The 18912-nt window shown below is 45.3% G+C and overlaps 1 protein-coding gene and 1 long non-coding RNA gene across 6 annotated transcripts in view; one reads left to right on the forward strand and one right to left on the reverse strand.

The window, feature by feature from the left end:
* The window catches only part of STUM (stum, mechanosensory transduction mediator homolog), a 93735-nt gene that overhangs the window by 54279 nt on the left and 20544 nt on the right, over nt 1-18912 (reverse strand). The gene's annotated exons all lie outside the window — the stretch shown is intronic.
* On the forward strand, nt 3026-9531 carry LOC122465166. Its single transcript, XR_006289790.1, has 3 exons — nt 3026-3037; nt 8659-8666; nt 9371-9531. It is a non-coding gene; the product is annotated as an uncharacterized LOC122465166 (long non-coding RNA).

Genomic DNA, 18912 nt, shown 5'->3' on the forward strand with positions numbered 1-18912 from the left:
TATGAAGCCAACATTTTTGAAACATGGAATTAAAAGGAGCCTTAGTACAACATTTAAAGAATTACAGTGTGAGGCAAGGCAAGGTGGCCTTGCGATAAAGCCACTGGACTGTGATTTGGGAAATCTGGCTTCAGTTCCCAGCTCTGCTGCAGAGTCATTATGTGATCACTTTAATCTCTCTGTGCCTCAGTTTCCCATCAATAGAACAAGGATAATAATACTTCCTTTGTTTTTTGTAAACACTTTGGGGAAGGGGACTGTCTCTTACTATGTGTTTGTATAGTTCCTCAGTAGAGAATGGTCTCAGTGGTGCAACAGTAATACAAATAATGACCATCACTCTCTTTATACAGAAGAGAACTGTAGCTTCAGGTTCTTGTTTCTGTGGACAACCTGGTGCTGCTACCAAGCTATCAGCAAAGTCACTTATTTTGATGGGTGATTCTCAGCTTAGGATAAGGTGACTTACTCCATGAACCTTACTATCATGCTCTTTAGTGGCTTGGATGGATGAAGGGGCACAAGAATTCAACATATGCCACTTAAAACATGTACGGAAAACAAGCCAATTGTCCTGTTCGGGGGAAAAATAGGGAAAGGTTTCTGGGGCATAACCAGTCCTACCTTTAATCAGAGGCATCTAGATAACTGCCCAGGAGTCAGAGCAAACACTAACACCCTTGGAATGATACCTCTCAAAGCAGGATTGTTTCTAGAAAGGAATAGCAGATAGTGAGGAAGACAAGAGTCCCCATGAATTCAGACCCCAATAGGGATGGGTCTGATTGGCTGGATCCTTTTTCAGCCTATTCATTTTAGAATTGTGATAGGTGAAATTCAATGCAAGGCCCTCCACACAACGTATGCCCTGCGATTTAGCTTCTTAGTGAAGGACTGTGGGAGGATCATGAGTGCAGAGATATAATGACATCCCTCCCTACATTTTATGGAGAGGTGCTATATAGTAGCCCCAAACAGTCCAGCGTATAGGGGAGGTGTGGTGACAGGCTGAAGGCGGGACCATGATGCCTGTGCCTTGATACCACACTGAATGGGCACTTTATAAATACCTAGAGACTCTAGACCAGGGCGGGTCCATGGCTGCACAGATTCTGCAACCTAGGACCTCTGTGTGCACGGGGGATGTAGAACGACAGGGGCTGTTATTATTTCACACGCTGATCACCCTCTTACAAAGCCAGAGCTCCAGCTTTGAGGAGATGAGATGAATTTCACATCTCTGTGCACAGCAGATACTGCATCAAACTAGACAAGAGTTCATTTTAGGAATAAGCCAGGCATTGTAAACTCAGCTACAGCTCACACACACAGTGTTCTGAACGGAAGGTTTCCTATTAGGGCTAACAAAATGCAGAGAATATGGAGGCTGATGCACTGTACCAGCACTACCAGGCAGTTAGTAAATATCCTGTGATATTTCAGGAATTCCAGCTAGTCTCTTCTGGGCTTTAGCTGATATAAATAGAGGTTGATTAATGGGAAACCTAATAGGGACTCCCAAACCTTGTGAAGCGTCTGTGTTTTACGTACTGAAAAATAAACTGCTGATAAAGACCAGCCTGTGTAATCTCTATGGGGAGTTTGTCTTCCCTTCCCTTGTCCCTGTGTATAAAAAGCAAAGTAAAATATGCTCTCCCTGGCATAATCAGCATCAAAATTCAGCTTCTTTCTACTGTGCAACATTCTCATGCCACCATGTCATGGACTGCCCTTGAACACAAGACACTCATGGATGTGGGGCCAAGCCATATTCAGCTGTCTGATACCTGAACATATGGGTCCGGTTACTCTCCTAGGAATTAATATCTGAATGGGAAATACTTTCACAAGGAACCACATGCCCAATAATGTGTGAAATGTAACTGTGTAAAGGCAGAGTCCCACAACATTCCTCACTACTACTACCACACACACACTGTTGTCCAAGCACTCTCCCCACTTTCTGGAGTTTGCCTTTAATAGCAAAGCCCTAAAAAGCTTTCACATGTAAAAAGGCTTAGCTCAGCCAAAATTCTCTTCCCCAGAGAGCCACTTAGCCTTTTATATCTCCAAATGGGGGCTAAAGGAACCCACCTCATATAGCTGCCAAGATGAGTCAGAGAAATAGCTCTGCATTGCCCCGCATTCAGCATATGAGTGGTTTGAATCCTGTTAAGATTCTTTAGGCACCATCTCATCCCTTTTTACTCTTTCATACAGCTGTATCTGCATTGAGATCTGATCGGGTATATGCACGTGAGATCTCATCTGTTGTACTTACTAGAGATGGGCCAAACCAGAATCGTTTATCTGAATATCCCACACCCACCACTGCCTCTGGGAATTCTTGGGTTTCCAATTTACAGGAAATTGTATTTCATCTACCCTTGCTTTGGGTGTCACATGTTTTGACCATCTATAGATGGATATGTTATACACTCACATGCATTTAAATACATATTTGTCTTTGTAGGTGTAAATGTATTTGCGTGTGTGTGTGTGTGTGTACACAATCTCAGAGAACTGTATTCCTAGCATCACGTACATTGTGTGTGTGTAGCAAGAAGAAGAATAACTCTATTATGCAAAGATTCAAGAAAGCCTTGCTTTAAAGATTAGAGCAGAGATACATGTGGGATTGTGAAGTACTAGGGAAAGTGCTATAAAAAGGTAAAGCAGAGGTTATCAGGATTTCATACTATCTGTGGTTCTTTATTTTATCTGAGAATTATAAAAGGATAAATTGGGCTTTGGGGGTGGATTGAAATAGTTTAAATCTCTACTGGAAGAGTCCTGGAAATACTGGCCTTAATATTAAAGGGACAATGTCAACATAAGTCTCACATTTGTATAAATTTCCTCTCCTGGGTATAAGATCGCCTTAAATTATTAAAAGAAAACATTCTGAAAATCAGCATTGACACTGGGATGGCAGATACAACAGTGATAGGCAGAGTGCGACCACCGAAGCAGAAAAGGATAGATTGTGTTTACTTTTCTGTAGTTGCCTTAGCTTGGGAAAGAGGACTGGTTTATAGTCTGTACCTGGCCAGTTTCTCTTTCTGGTTCTATAGTCTTGGAAAGTGCTGTTGTGTTTGGGTTTCCAACACTACAAAGCAGTGGTTCTCAACCTTTCCAGACTACTGTATCCCTTTGAGGAGTTTGATTTGTCTTGCGTACCCCAAGTTTCACCTCACTTAAAAACTACTTGCTTACAAAATCAGACATAAAAATACAAAAGTGCCACAGCACACTATTACTGAAACATTGCTTACTTTCTCACTTTTACCATATAATTATAAGATAAATCAGTTGGAATATAAATATTGTACTTACATTTCAGTGTATAGTATATAGAGCAGTATAAACAAGTCATTTGTCTGTATGAAATTTTAGTTTGTACTGACTTCGCTAGTGCTTTTTATGTAGCCTGCTGTAAAACTAGGCAAATATCTAGATGGGTTGATGTACCCCCTGGAAGACCTCTGTGTACTCCCAGAAGTGCATATACCCCTGGTTGAGAACTGCTGATACAAAGGAAAACAAACTAAAAAGCCAGCATTTTGATTAGATTTAGTTCATTATTATTCTGTGATTGTTTTGCAGTAGCGCCTAGGAGCCAGAGTCATGGACCAGGACCCTATTGTGTTAGGCCCTGTACAAACACAGAACAAAATGACTGTCCCTACCCCAAAGAGCTTATATTAATATTGGGGTTTGTCATTTTTTTCAACACCTACATTTTGGGCCCACCATCCCTGACAGCGTCCCTTTAAACTATTGTGGGGACAGATTCTCTGCTGTGCCTCAAAAGGACCACTTAGGGGCTGCTGCAGGCTATGGCACAGTCCAAAATCTCTGTGAAGACTCCCCGTATGCTGAGGGCTATGAAGGGGACAGTGTGAGGCTGGGGGAAGTCTCTCCTAGCCAAATGCACATCTTTATGGCCTGGTGTATAGGGACCACTCTAGCTGAAACGGCACGTTTTCAGCTCAGGGGGTGTCCTTTATGTGCTTTTTCTATTGTTCTACTTCTACCCCCAAAAAATTATACTGGACCCACATTCATCCCTCACATAAATCCACTGATTGCAGTGGAGTTACACCAAGGATGAATTTGGCGCACCACTGCTTGGCAGCAATTCAGCAGTGCAAACGCCAGGAAGATGAGTCAAAGGAACTATGTTCGCAGACCACGACAAACAATGTCAGATTGGAGTTCTACTTCTCAGCGTGTGGCTGACAAATCAAATACAAACATAATCCTGAGCAGGGCAGACGTGAGTATGTGTCTGTGAGGTTTAGTTAGGATTAGCTCGCTTTTAGAGAGGATTAATAACACCACATTCATAAGGGGCCCAACGTAACTTTGGTGTAATGTCATTGATTTCTGAGACATGACACCAGGGATGGATTCAGCTCAGTATACTGGCGAGTGTCATTGTCACGTTATAACAATCTGAACCACGGGCCTTGGCGATTCTGCAGCCCTCCAGGCCCAATTTGTGCAGAAAGGCTGTGGCAGTCCGGATGACACATACATTTGTGCTGACTTCTGCAGCCCTGCTGTAGTGCTAAGAAAATAATGGGCTCACAGGTACCAAATGTTACAGCTGCACTGAAATCCAGGAGCCAAATTCTGACATGGCTTCAGAGAAGCTGCACCACTTATAGTCCATTGGGGTTGCACAGGTGGAACTGAGGACAGAATTGGCACACACTCACACCAAAAAAAAAAAAAAGGGATCCCTGGTGTAAATCTACTGACTTCAACAGAGTCCTTTAACTTTACCTGCTTCTCCAGCCCACCTCCCAGTCTACCTCCTCCCCCTCATCTCTAAACTCATTGAGTGGGCTGATCACAGTCATTGCTTCAACTTCCTGTCCTCCATTCCACCTTGGTTCTCTTCAAATCTGACTTCTGCCCTCTGTACTCTACTGAAACTGCTCTTGCTAATGTCTCTAAAGCCCTCTTCCTGGTCACATCTCAGGGCCTCTACTCCATCCTCAGCCTCCTGGACCTCTCAGCTGCTTTTGACACTGTCCGTCATTCTCTCCCTCTCTCTATGAGTGGACTGTGGGGATACTGTCCTCTCCTGTTTCTCTTCCAGTCTCTTCAGTATCTCTTTCAGTGGGTTGTCAGCCTCTCCTCTCTCACTGTGGGTATATTGGAGCTGGGGGCTGGCAAGGAGACATGTTCGTGCTAACTCTGATCAAGCTGTGTCAGCGCAAGCAGCAGGAGAGGCTCGCCACCTTGAGTACATACCCAGTGTCTCAGAAGGGATTGTATCCAGGGCAACTGGCCCCTCCTGCCTCTCACGGCTACACTCTATTTTTAGTGCACTAGCTCAGTCACAGCTGGCATGGGTATGTCTCCTCAAGCTGGAAAGTACACCTCCAGCTCGAATTGTAGATGTACCCTGGCAGGGAAGGGGGGTGGTACCCCAGGGATGTGTCTGTGGCCCCATTCTCTTCTCACTTTACACCCTATCTCTGGCCAATCTTAGCCACTCACAAAGTTTCAACTGCCGTCTCTGTGCTGCTGACTCACAAATCTACTTCTTTATCCCTGGCTTGTCTCCTTCTGCCCAGCCCCACATCTCACCCTGTCTCTCTGCCATCTCCTCTTGGATGTCCTTTTCTTGTGTAAAACTGAACGTGGCCCAAAATCAAACTTCTTATCTTCCCTCCCAAGCCACTTCCCCGTTTTCCCTCACTGGTGACAACACCATCATTCTCCCCGTCATGCAGGCCTACAATTGGGCCGATTAATTTTGTTAATTTGTCCTCTCCTTTAGCCCATGCTGTGACCCAGAAGCCCATTGGTGCCAGTAGGCAAAGGGTTCATTACTCAGGGTCAGCAACTCCTAAAAGGCCTGACAAACTCACTACACCAACACACCACTTTCATACTATTTATCCATCAAGAATATAATGTAAAGTATCCAATAAAAGCGTATGTCATACTGATTCTGATCATCGCTGTGAGTGGGTGCGGCTTCATACGGATGATATTTGAGGAGGTGTGTCTATGTGCTGAAAACAGGGCCTCATAGTGTGTATGATGGTGTTACTCCCCAGCAGAGGTGAAAAACTGGTCTCCTGCCAGACCAGAGATGTTTAGCCATCTATCTGATGAAATGTCAGTTAGTGTCTCCTTCATAATCACTAATCTGAGCTAAATGCAGATGAGCTTTAACAGGAAGAGAAGAACAGCAAGGGGGAGTGGGGGAGCTTTGTCTTGAGGGTGCACTTCAAAGGTTGGTGGGATTATCACTGGAGGACAGGGACAGCACCCTGTTAGCCTGCATCTGAAGAAGCAATCTGTGATTACACCCATGAAAACGGGATCCCAACCTGTTCTGGTTGGCAATGCTGCAAGAAAGCTCTGGGTGAGATCAGACGGCTGGCAGACAGATGGTTAGCCTGCTGAAGTGAAGTTTAGTCTATAAGAAGCATGTTACACTTTTGTTTTACATGCAACCATTTCGTTTCCACATATTATCCTTACTTGCAATCTCATCAATCTTTATCTTTGATACGCTTATGATTATTTCCACTACACCTAAATCTCAGTGCTGTGATCTTATAAAGAACCTGATCCTCAGTTGGACTACCAAGCTGCGTGCCCGCTGTTTCCTGGGGGACAGCAATCCTGGTAATTTCTGTGAATGTCCAGGGAGAGGGGCTGGCTATTACAGGGGGGTGCTTCCAGAAAGGCTCAGGGGCTGGGTGCATCTGCTGTTAGCCTGCAGGGCAAAAAAGAGCTGGCAGAGCCCTGAAGAGATTGTTTGGGTAGCTAACAGACAGGTGGTGTCAGGCAACTTGCTGTCACGGAAATGTAAGACCAAGCAATGGATTAGAAATCTGTATGAATAAGAAATGCACCTCATATCTGCCTGCTCTACATTCTCATGCCTCACGCATGAACTAAGGTCAGGAAGAAATGTCCCTCCACCGTTATACTATTAACCAGTGACAGAAACTGTGGAGAATTTACACTTTCTTCTAAAGTAACAGGCAAAGTGTGGTCTCCAAGGCAGGCTACAGAGCTAGACAGACCATTGGTATGTTGCAGTACATCAGTATTATCTTCCTATGCAGATCCCTAACTCTACTATTTTAACTCATTTAGGTGTCTATGGCATAATTATGTAGTCATTATAGCCTACACATAAGCATTAAATAACCCCACATTTCTAGCTAATACAATTCCTTTTTCTTTCTCTTTAAAGGTAGGAATGTGGCATTTTTCTCCCATCAGGCTTTTACAAAAAAGAATTTTCTAAGTTCAGTATCATTCAAAAACAGCTCTCTCTGCCACATTAGATGGAGCCATTTTGCCCTCTTTTATTGTGCATGCTCCAAAAAAATAAGCAAGTATTTTTAGCTGACTGTGCTACATGGAACAGTCTGATTGCAGAAGCTTGTCTTCAAAAGAACATTTGCTTAACCAGATGCAGTCATAAAAAAATTACCTTCATTTTTATGATCATAATGTTTTATAGATAAAGTTTGCTGATAACAAGTGAAATCCAGAGATAGCAGAGTACCAGGCCCATGCCACATACTGCTGTCTTTCCCCTGAGACCAGTTAGAACAGGATCAACCGGACACTGAGACATGCATGGCCACATGGGAAAAATCATACAAAACTTGCACTGACGTCACTCAACTATCACAGTGATGAGCACAGTGTAAGAACCTCAACAGGAGAGAATGTCATAGCCACTGTATAACCCTGTACAGTACTGTACATGTACTACCCTGAAATGCACCTCTTTCTGCTGGGGTAGACAGCAGCAAACTGGCACATATCTCAGTAGTGAGGGATGGGAACTTTAGGGCCAAGAATGGTGGAGCAAACACTTGCTCTTATGAAAAGCACCATGGGATCTTTAATGACCACATGCAGCCAATCTCAGAATGTAAGGTCTCATCCAAACTACTCTTGCACAATAACCTATGCAGTATCTCTGCCTTGGACGAATGAAGAGCTGCACTGACACTAGAAGGATTTGAATCATGGGCTAGGCTGTGGTTGCTTTTTGGAGCAGTGGTGGTGAAAAGCAGCCCTAAAGCTAGAATAACTAGTTAATGAAAGATCACCCCAGAGCAGGCTGATTGTGAGGATGCACAGATGCCATAGCAGTTTTTATTCCACCACTTGTCCTGTAACTGGCAAAAGGAGGTGGCGGCTGGCAGAATTTAGGCACAGCTAGAACTTTTGGATCTACTTGAAGTCTTAAGGTGCTCCAGCCATCTCTAGTGTGGCCCTGGGATGATTTGGGGAATCAGTCTGTGCAATTCATGAATTCTGTGTGAGATTCTGAAATCTCTGTATGTATCTTTACCAAGTGGCAAGTTCCATTTTCAATATGCAGAACTTTACCTTCTTCATTGTCCATTTGCCTCCACGTTAGACAGGAATTCCAAGGTTGGGTGGCAAAGGGTTAACAAAAGAGGGTAGTTGACTTAATGGCTCTCCCATTGAAATGTAATCACTCTTAACAAGAGAGGGGCTGCCAACTAGGAGAACTAGTTTTAGCAGGGAAAGGTCACCAACAACGAAATCACCTGGTAGGACTCTGGTCCCCTGTTGAGGTTGACACCAGGAAGTCTCCTGATTGAGGGACGAGAAGATTATAAAGGGCAGAAGCTGCTCTTGTTACTCTCTCTCTTTGGCAATTTTTTACCAGCTTAAGACGAGGGAAGCTGCTGCAGGAGCTGGATGAGGTGGGCAGGGGAGAGGAGGAGGAATGCTGCCTACATCTCCCAAGGGAAGCGGGAGCTAGAGTGAGGGGAAATCTCGTGGGTTGCTGGCAGGGAGAGCCCAACTGGATCTGCGGCAGCACATACTAAATTCAGGTTCAGGAGAGCAGAAGCATGACTTAAAGTCACCTTTGTGTCCTCCTTTCTAAATTACACTATGCTTTCTTCAGCCACAGTGGAGGACCTAGGTCTGGATGTGTCGAGCTCAAGGTTTAGAGCATTCTACCAGCTGCTACAACTATCACAGCTGCTGTTGTTTGTATCTTGTTTGATAGATCAGTGGTTCTCGACCAGGGGTTTGTGGACCCCTGAGGGTACTCAGAGGTCTTCCACGGGGTACTCAACTCATCTAGATCAGTGTTTCTCTACCTGGGGCTTGCAGCCCCAAGGGTGGTCATGGGACAGGTTTAGGGGGGTCGCAAATGCAGGGCTGGCATTAGGAGATGGCGAGCAGGGCAATTGCCTGGAGCCCCATGCCATATGGGCCCCACGCAAAGCTAAGTTACCTGCGTCAGCCCCAGGCAGCGGGGCTTGGTCTCCAGCCCCGGGCAGCAGGGCTTGGGCTTCAGACAAAGCTCACAAGTGAAAAACAGGCTCAGTATCACAGTGAAATGTAAGAACAATACTTATATTCCAATGGATTCATTTTATAATTATATGGTAAAAATGAGAAAGTGAGCAATTTTTCAGTAATAGTGTGCTGTGAGGCTTTTGTATTTATGTCTGATTTTGCTTGCAGGTAGTTTTATAGTGAGGTGATACTGGGGGTACTCAAGACAAATCATACTCCTGAAAGGGGTATAGTTGTCTGGAAAAGTTGAGAACCACTGTGATAGATGATCAAAAATTGCTGTTTGTTTAAGGTCCCCTTGGTCAGCAGGCAGATATGAGGTGCTGAATATGATTCCATAGATGCCATTTGATCTTTTGGCTGCATTTTTGGAACATGGTTGATACAAAGACTGTAACAAGCCCTCAAGGCTTTATGGTCTACAGCAGATGTTTCCCAACTGATTTGTTGACCACTTGCTGGGAGTCCATTCAGAGCTGACTAGTCACATGGAACAAGCTCTCTTCTGTGTATCTAGCTAAGAGTGTAAGGCCCCATGGGTCTAGAACCCAGGCCTGTGGTGCTTCTAGGTAGCTGACCTCTCCAGCTTGCCACCCAGCAGCAGTTATAACCACCTTGTGCTCCACTCCCCTTGACCCACTCTGGACACAGACTGTGTGAAGTTCCGCCTGAAGTGGTTGACAGACAGTAGCCCCATGGCTCCTGACTGGCTCCCTGCCCTATATAAACCCAGGGGGCATTCCAGGAAGCATCCAGGCAATGGTGTGGAACTTTTGTAGCTGCCATGACTGTTCCTTGCTCTTGAATTCATGGCTTGACTTGGTCTTTGCCTCTTGCCTTGGACTCTGACCCTAAGTATTGACCTTGGCCTGGACGTGATTAAGAACTGCTTAGCTATTCCTGGCCTCAGGTTTGCCCCTGCTCTGACCCTTGGCCCTGACTGCCTTTATTGGTCTCCTGACAGAGAGAAGGATGTGGATGGGAAGAATAAATGGAGAGAAACAGCAGGCAGCGTGAGCAACACTTTTCACAATGGTCAGAACATGTATTGCACTAAGACAGATCAATGAAGATAGAAATAATTTCTTAAGGTTACTTTCCACGTAAGCAATTCCTCCAGGGACGGCTGATGACACTCTACTCTCCAAAGACTCTCAGTGGGTGGGTTGGAGCATTGCAAGGGCACTACTAGCATGTTTAAAGTTGGCATTTTTGTGTATGCTTTCTCTTGTGCCTGGTAGGCATGATTCCTGCATAATGCAGACATAACACCCCCAGCCATCACTACCTGAACTTTCCTTGCTGCCCTAACATGTCCCAGTACTGCTTACACCCTCTGTACCCCCTAATACATCTCTGGCTGTACAAATATGTAGGAGAGTTAAGAGAGAAGTGATAGCGTCCATAATGTCTGTACAGTGCTATTTAGGTGCTAAGTATCAGCATTGTTAGCCTCAGGGCAATCGGTGTTCGATGGGCACAACTCCATATCACAATCGTGATCCAAATATAACCACAAAATTTAAGATTCCCCCCAATACAAAACTCCTTTTTCCAAAGTGTCTTTTATTTTCCAGTTATTGCAGAATATTAGCAGTCAAACCAAATGCCTTCCCGAGGCGACCCTACCAACACAGCTCTCATATTTCTCAAATGTCTGGCTCAGAACTATTTATAATGCATGGATATTTTTTTTAAACATATGCAAATAACTCTGCTCATATCCTGTTTTGTTCTGATTTGAACACACTGCTGCTTCTCTTCTAACTCAGTTAAGTGGCCTGACTGAAAGTAGCACTTTTCATCTTTGGTGTTTCGTACACACTTCACAGGTAGGTCTGCATTATCCCTTGTTTTACCTCAGGGGAAACTGAGGCAGAGTGATTAAGTGACTTGCCAAAGGCCCCAGTGGGAGTCAGTATCAGAGCTAGACTGAAATTCAGAAGTTCCTGGTTTAAACTATCCTCCTCAAGGCCTTCTGCTGTGATGAAAATGGAGCATGTGTGCTGGGGCCAGTAGACTCCTCCCTATTAAAGATCTACAAATTGTAGAACTCTGAAGGCCACATTTGCCCAGCAGATCACTGTGAGCTAAACTGTTACAATTAGTATTAGATCTTCTTTAAACCAGCAATTATGCTAGGCCCTTTACAGTCAAGGCAAGCAAGCAAACAAGATCCTTGGCCCAAAGAGTCTGCAATCTAAATAGACACTGTACAGATGACAGATGCGATGCAACTCAAATAGTGAGAGAGAGGTGAAGTTTACCATCAGTCTTGTTACTTCAAGTGTGGTAGCCATGTTGGTCCCAGGATATTAGAGAGACAAGATGGCTGGTCCAGTAAAATATATTATCTCATCTGCCTTGTCAGTTCCAGAAATTCTTTAACTCTTCATAGCAATCAGGATGAGGGTTTGTAGGTACAGCTGAGCAAATAATTGATGTATTTTGGAGGGGGGGTTGGTTCAGGGGCTGCATTGCACCAGAAGCACTGGGGTCCCCATGTCTGGGATAGTCTGCCTGGAGGATCTGCCCTGGAGCCTTAGAGCAGGGACCCTACCAGCCCTGAGAGACCTGGCTTTAGCCAGGGCTTCAGGGAATGACATATTCCCTGCCACAGAGCTGTGGATTGGCAAAAATTTTGTCAAATCTGCAATAGATTCAGCTAAACTTTTTGGGCCAATGAATCTGCATTTCCCGATGAAACTACGTTTATGACCAGCTATATTTATAGGACTAAATTAATTGTAACTTCTTGTTCTGGCCTTAACACTACAGGAGAAACTCCTTAAGCTTTACAAACTGCTTTGTGGTGTTACTTACGTGATCTGCCAAGTATGCCAAGATCAGTTACCAAATCAGAAACCTGTCCTCAGCAGGTAACTATTGATGTCTGCCATTCTCCACCATGTGAGCTCTATGGCATGTTTGCGATGAACTGTCACTCACACAAGGTGTAAGCCATTCCTGGGCAAGCCCCTGTTAGTTGTAGAAGGCTCCTCTTATTCTACTGAATTAAGCAGAAAGATGTAATGGTTTCTAATACTTCATAGCAATGATGCTTTGCACTTTCATCCAAGGACCTCTAAGCACCTTATAACTGTTAAACAGTTGAGCCTCATAATCCCATCTGAGGTAGCATAGGATTGTTATCCTCATAAAGATGGGTAAACTCACAGAAGTCTTACGGCAGTGAAGTGACTTATCCAAGGTTCCACAACAAGTCAAAAGCAGAGGTGAGACTAGAACATACAAGTTCTGCCTCCCAATCCCCCCGTTTTTCTGCTAGACTACACTCCCTCAACATCTAGTAAAGGTCACCTCAATCCTGAACTCAAAAGAGAACAGCCATGGTGTTACGGAGTAGGTGATGCTACCTTGAGGCTTGATGTCAGAGGAAGAAAAATGAAAGGAGCCCACACAGTCTTAGCACTTCATTTGAAGGATTAGCCACCTTTCATTCCCGACAACCCTTTCTGAGAAGGGACCCGTTTCCAAGAACAGACTAACGTAAATGCCTACAAATACAAAGCCCTCTCCTGTCAGCGGCACCCTCCTTTTAATGCAAGTTCCCCCCATTGTACCTTGGAGATGTGCAGCTGTTCTAATACAGCCAGACACGGGCAGTCTTTGGATGCTTATCCCCAATCTACCATGCACAATGCAGAATTTGTGTTATTGAAAGGCTGCCATATACTTTGCTCCAGCTGAAGCAACGTATGGAACTGCTGCTTGTGTAATCCAGCCACGCACAATTGTCATGAAAACGCATCAGCTGGGGAAAAAGTCTGCAAGTGCTTCTTGACCCTCCCCACTCCCATATCGCTCCTACTCCTGGTGGCACATGCCTCTTCTCATTCCCTGGTGACTCCCCTTCTCTCCCAGCTGGGTCCCTGGTGGCTCTTTCTCCCTTGTTTTTGTTTCCTCTTGGCTAACAAGTGCTTTGGAGGGGAAGCAGGCTCCTTTCTGCCATATAAGGCTAACAAGATCTAGACAGCATTAGAAATAGGGAAGAGATTATAATGCGTTATAGAAATCAGTGGCATGCCCTCCTCTTGAATACTGTTTGGTATGATCACCCCATTTCCAAAAGGATGTAGCAGAAACACAAAAGGTCCAGAGAAGGACAATGATGATCATTAGAGGCACGGAAAGGCCGTTATGTGAGGCATGATTACAAAGGTTAGGATGGTTTAGTTTAGAGAAGAGATAAATAGTATGGGATGTTAGAGAAGGTCAGTCCAATTTATTCTTTCTCATAATGACAAGAACAAGAGGGCAACCAATAAGATGAAAAGGCAATGCATTTAATGTTGATCAAAGGTAATATTCCTATTACATAGTACTTAATGTGTATGAATAACAAGAACATTCACCATTAAACTAATTGATAAGCTATATGAACTCCATGTTTCAGTGCATAAGTGAACCAATAATTACTTATGTTGAAAAAAATTTCCACTGTGGGCAGGTTATTGTACAACTGTTCATTATGGGGTTTCTTTTACCTTCCTCTAAAGCATCTAGGACTGGATAGGACACTGGACTAGATGGACCATTGGTTTGATCCAGGGTAGTGACTCTTATAGCCCTGATGTAAAATATGAACTTATTGTGGGTGTGGAGGGGAGGGGAGGATCTGAACTGAAAAACCTATTACCTTTTTTTCTTTTTTTAATACTTTCATCATTCTTCCCTTTAAAGCAAGTCAGGTGAAAGCAAGTTCTTTCCCACGTCTATTTGCTGTTATCAGAGTCTTCACCAAAATGCCCTTGACCACTGCCTGAAGGCTTTGTAACGCTGACGAAATGCTCCTACATGTTCAGGAAGACATCGCCCAAATGTGGCTGTTTCTAATCCTTTTATACTGTATTTTTCTAGCGGGCATCTTTTCACAACATGACAGGGTTTGCATGGCTTAGATGAGCACTGTTGCTAAGAAACAAGTCCCAACTGTGCCTTTAAAACTCTGCGTTTAAACAGAAAACTCAGGAAAATATTTGTCTTTTCACGTAATTGCATTGTGTGTGTTTTTATTATAGATTTCTTTTTACTAGGCTTGATCTAGCTAGATCAAAGGTAGCTCAGCTATGTCTACACTCCTCCTGCCTCCAGTGTACACACCCTAAAGGTATGATGTCCAGCTCGGATACACATACAAATGCTAACTCTGTTCAAGCTAGCATGCTAAATGTAGTTGTGTGGCCACAGTGGCCTGGCTGGAAGCTCATGCTAGCCCCCTGAGTATGATCCCGTTGAGATCATAGGTACATACTTGGGCAACTAGCCCAAACCACCCCACCACCCATGCTACTGTGGCCATACTGCTATATTGAGCTCATGAACTCAAGCAAAGCTGGCACGTGTACATCTTCCCAGGCAAGGAATCACAACTCCCAGCTGCAGTGTAGACATACCTTGAGCTGGGAATCTCATCCCCAGCTCAAAGGGGTGACATCCCACACTAGCTCTCATCCAGCTAGTGTGCTAAGTATAGAGTATAGCCACAGCCAAATGAGCCATTGGATGGGCTAGCCACACCAAGTAGGTGCCTAGCATCTGATGGGCACACACGAAGGCTTTGTGTAAAGTATCTAGATTCCAGAATCTGGGGAAATGCAGGACAAAATTAGAGTTAAGAGAATAAATGCCTGGCTCAAATGGAGAGAGAGAGAGAGAAAAGTGATGTAGTGTGTGACAGGAAAATACACATAAGATTAAAAGGGAAAGTCTATAAAGTGGTGGTCCATCCAGTTTTAAGGTATGGCTCTGAGTGTTGAGCAACAAAGAGGAAACATGAGCAAATGACTGTTCCACAGAAAAGCAATGGTTGAGATGTATGAGTGGCATAAGCAAGACATGTGAGGAATCTGTATGTTAGGGACATGCTCAAAAATGAAAGAATGAGGGAGTGCAGGCTCAGATGTAAAGCCTGTAAAAAGGTCATGTAAAGCGCAGTCTTGATAACTAAGTGGGTAAGAGTCCAAAAGATCGAGACTGAAAGAAAAAGAGAGAGGCCAACCCAAGAAGAAGTGTTCGGATGTCATGAAAGATGATATGTTAGCATGAGGTGTGATGGAGGAAATGGCATTGAACAGAGCACTTTGGAGAGAGAGTACTCAGAATACAGAACATAAGAACAACCATACTGGGTCAGACCAAAGGTCCATCTAGCCCAGTATCCTGTCTTCTGACAGTGGCCAATGCCATGTGCCCCAGAGGAAATGAACAGAACAGGCAATCACCAAGTGACCCATTTGATGGGATTAATGCAAGGAAGATGACTTTTGTCTGGCTTATTGTAGGGAGGCAGTGTGGTTCCCCGGTGCCCCAGAGTGGGCGGAGTCAGAGCACTCTAAGCCCCCCTCCCCCTCTGAGGGTGAGAGGCCGGACAGGAAGTATAAGAACTCAACCCCAGAGCTCACTCGAGAGGCAGCTGCTGGAGAGGCCAGACACCCCAGGCACAGCTCCCGCCGGGGAGACTCCAGCAACCAGCAGCGGACCTGGAGACTGGCCTGACCGGCTGATATTCGACACGGACCAGTGTATGGGAGAGTTGCTGAGCCTACCCCTCACCAGCTACCCCGAGGATCCAATGGTGATCGACCCCCCTGAGGACACCACCTTGACCCAGGTAGCTCCAGAGGGGGAACTGGGAAGTAGCCCGGGGGCAGCTGACCTGAATCTGGCTGCAACGCAGCCGGAACCCATGTCAGTGTGTTGCGGCCAGGATCCCCACTGACACAGCAGCAGGCCTTGGGCCGCTGCTAGGGACCCGGGCTGGGACACAGTGGAGTGGGAGGGCCTGCGTCCCGTCCCCCCACCCCCAACACATGGGTGGCAGTCTCCCCCTCTCCCAGGCTGCTCGAAGCCTGAAGCCTGGGTGTGCTATTTATCTGTGTTTGCTCAGCCTCTGCCTGAGGGCCTGAGCTGCAAGTCTTTATTGCCCCGCCCTGACCCAGGGCCTGGGCTAGTTATCTGTTAATTGTTACCTGTGTGTGCTCAGCCCCTGCCGGACGGCTTGAGCCAGGACTCCTGCGGCCCAACTGATTCCCGAAGGGGCCGTGCAAGGACTAAGGGAAGCGGTGTGGTTCCCTGCCGGCCCGGAGAGGGACGACCCCGACGAACCCTCTCTACACTTATCTATTTAGATTGTCAGCAGTTTGGATGCAGGGATTGTCTTTTAGTATGTGTTTGTACAGCACCTGACACAATGGGGCCCTGATCTTGGTTGAGGCCTTTAAGTGCTACTGGAATAAATAATACAGCCAAACCTTGCTAATCTGCCTACTCTATACTTCAAACACAGTAATTGCCAGTCTATGCTCAGTTCTTAGCAAAGATTTAATAGAAGTCACTGGAGTGACGCCTCCTTTTATTAAGACTTCATTACTTTTACAAAATATACTACCAAACATTGACTACATTGTGAAGCCCCATAAATAATTGAGAAATGCAGTTTAGTTTTAAAGAACAGTACACTTTGTGAGGCATTACTCTGGGATTTTTAATCTTGGTTGTTTGCTCATTTGGAAAACAGAATAATTCTCAATGGATTTCCTAGTCATTAGTGCAAATAACCAGGGTCTACTCTATTGTTTGGTGTGCAACTTAAGGGCCGCATTCTGCAATCTTTTCTCACTGTGAGTAGTATTTACTTACATGAGCAAACCCATTTATTTCAATGGGGCTGCTCATGTAAGTACAACTCTGTGGGCCTGATTTTCTCTCTCTGTTTTTACACTGGTGTAACTCCATTGATATCGGTGAAGCTATCCCTGATTTCCACCAGTGTGAGAAAAGAATCAGACCCAAGGTGAGCAGAAGTTGCAGAATCCGGTCCTATGGGTTCGATTCAATATTACCCTGCACCTTATGCAGCCACAGCCTTGCTCTGTGGGTGTAGAACGCTGTCAGTTCTGAAAGATACCATCTTACATCCACTTTACTCAGGTGTAAATTACTGCACAAGTGCAGGGGATGCTGGATTAAGCCCTTAGTGCAATTAGAAGTAAAGGATTCTATGGGCCTGGTCACCTGCCTGATTACCTGGACGCCAACGTATTAAAGGAGCAGTGACAATGTCTTCCGTGGATTTAAAGTATTGTGAGTGAGTAGGCCTTATGGGCAGATCATCTGCTGTTGTAAATCAGCAGACCTCCATTTAATGTACATGCTGTAAGGGGGCAAATTCTCTTCTCAGTCACCCCTTGCAGGGTCCAAGAACCCAGGCTCCAGCCCAGCCCAAATGACTACACTGCAATTTCATAGCCCCACAACCCGAGTCCAAGCCAGCTGGCGCAGGCCGGCCACAGGTGTTTTGTTAGAGTGTAGACACACCCACAGAATCCGTTCCTTCTCATCACATGAAGGGCTTGTTTCAGCATTGCCCTGCACCTTGAACAGCTACTTACAGCAGTGCAAAGGGGATGTAAAATGCCACCGTTAGATGGAGCTCTGCTCATTTGCACTAACTGAGGACCTAGCCCTTGAGATGTATGAGCGAGGCCACCTCAGGGTACTTGAGGTTTGTGTAAAACATCAGTTCCACCGCGGCTGAATGTCCACTTCACTAAGGCCTGGTCTACACCCAAGACCAAGACCCTCCTAGCTACATTGCTTGGGCGGTTAAAAATGTCACACCCTGTGCGACGTAGTTAAGCCGACCTAACCCCCCAATGTAGTTGCAGCTAGGTTGACAACAATTCTTCTGTCGACCTAGCTACCACCTCTCAGAAAGTGGTGTGAAAAACGGGGTCCAAACTTACCAAGGGGAGAACAGCAGGTTTAACCTCCCCCCAGAATAAGCAGCTAAACCAACTGATTGCAGGAAGTGTTATTCCTTGACTTTAGCAAAGTTTTGGTACGGTCTCCCACAGTATTCTTGCCAGCAAGTTAAAGAAGTATGGGCTGGATGAATGGACTACAAGGTGGATAGAAAGCTGGCTAGATCATCTCGGCTTAACAGGTAGTGATCAATGGCTCCATGTCTAGTTGGCAACCGGTATCAAGCGGAGTGCCCCAAGGGTCGGTCCTGGGGCTGGTTTTGTTCAATATCTCCATTAATGATCTGGAAGACGACGTGGATTGCACCCTCAGCAAGTTTGCAGATTACACTAAACTGGGAGGAGTGGTAGATAACGCTGGAGGGTAGGGATAGGATACAGAGGGACCTAGACAAATTAGAGGATTGGGCCAAAAGAAATCTGATGAGGTTCCACAAGGCAAGTGCAGATTGCACTGCTACAGACTAGGGACCCAGTGGCTAGGCAGCAGTTCTGCAGAAAAGGACCTAGGGGTTACAGTGGATGAGAAGCTTGATATGAGTCAACAGTGGGCCCTTCTTGCCAAGAAGGCTAACAGCATTTTGGGCTGTATAAGTAGGAGCATTGCCAGCAGAACCAGGGACATGATCGTTCCCCTCTATTCGGCATTGGTGAGGCCTCATCTGGAGTACTGTGTCCGGTTTTGGGCCCCACACTACAAGAAGGATGTGGAAAAATTGGAAAGAGTCCAGTGGAGGGCAACAGTAATTATTAGGGGTCTGGAGCACATGACTTATGAGGAGAG

Source organism: Chelonia mydas, chromosome 3 (assembly GCF_015237465.2).
Source record: "Chelonia mydas isolate rCheMyd1 chromosome 3, rCheMyd1.pri.v2, whole genome shotgun sequence".
NCBI lineage: Eukaryota > Metazoa > Chordata > Testudines > Cheloniidae > Chelonia > Chelonia mydas.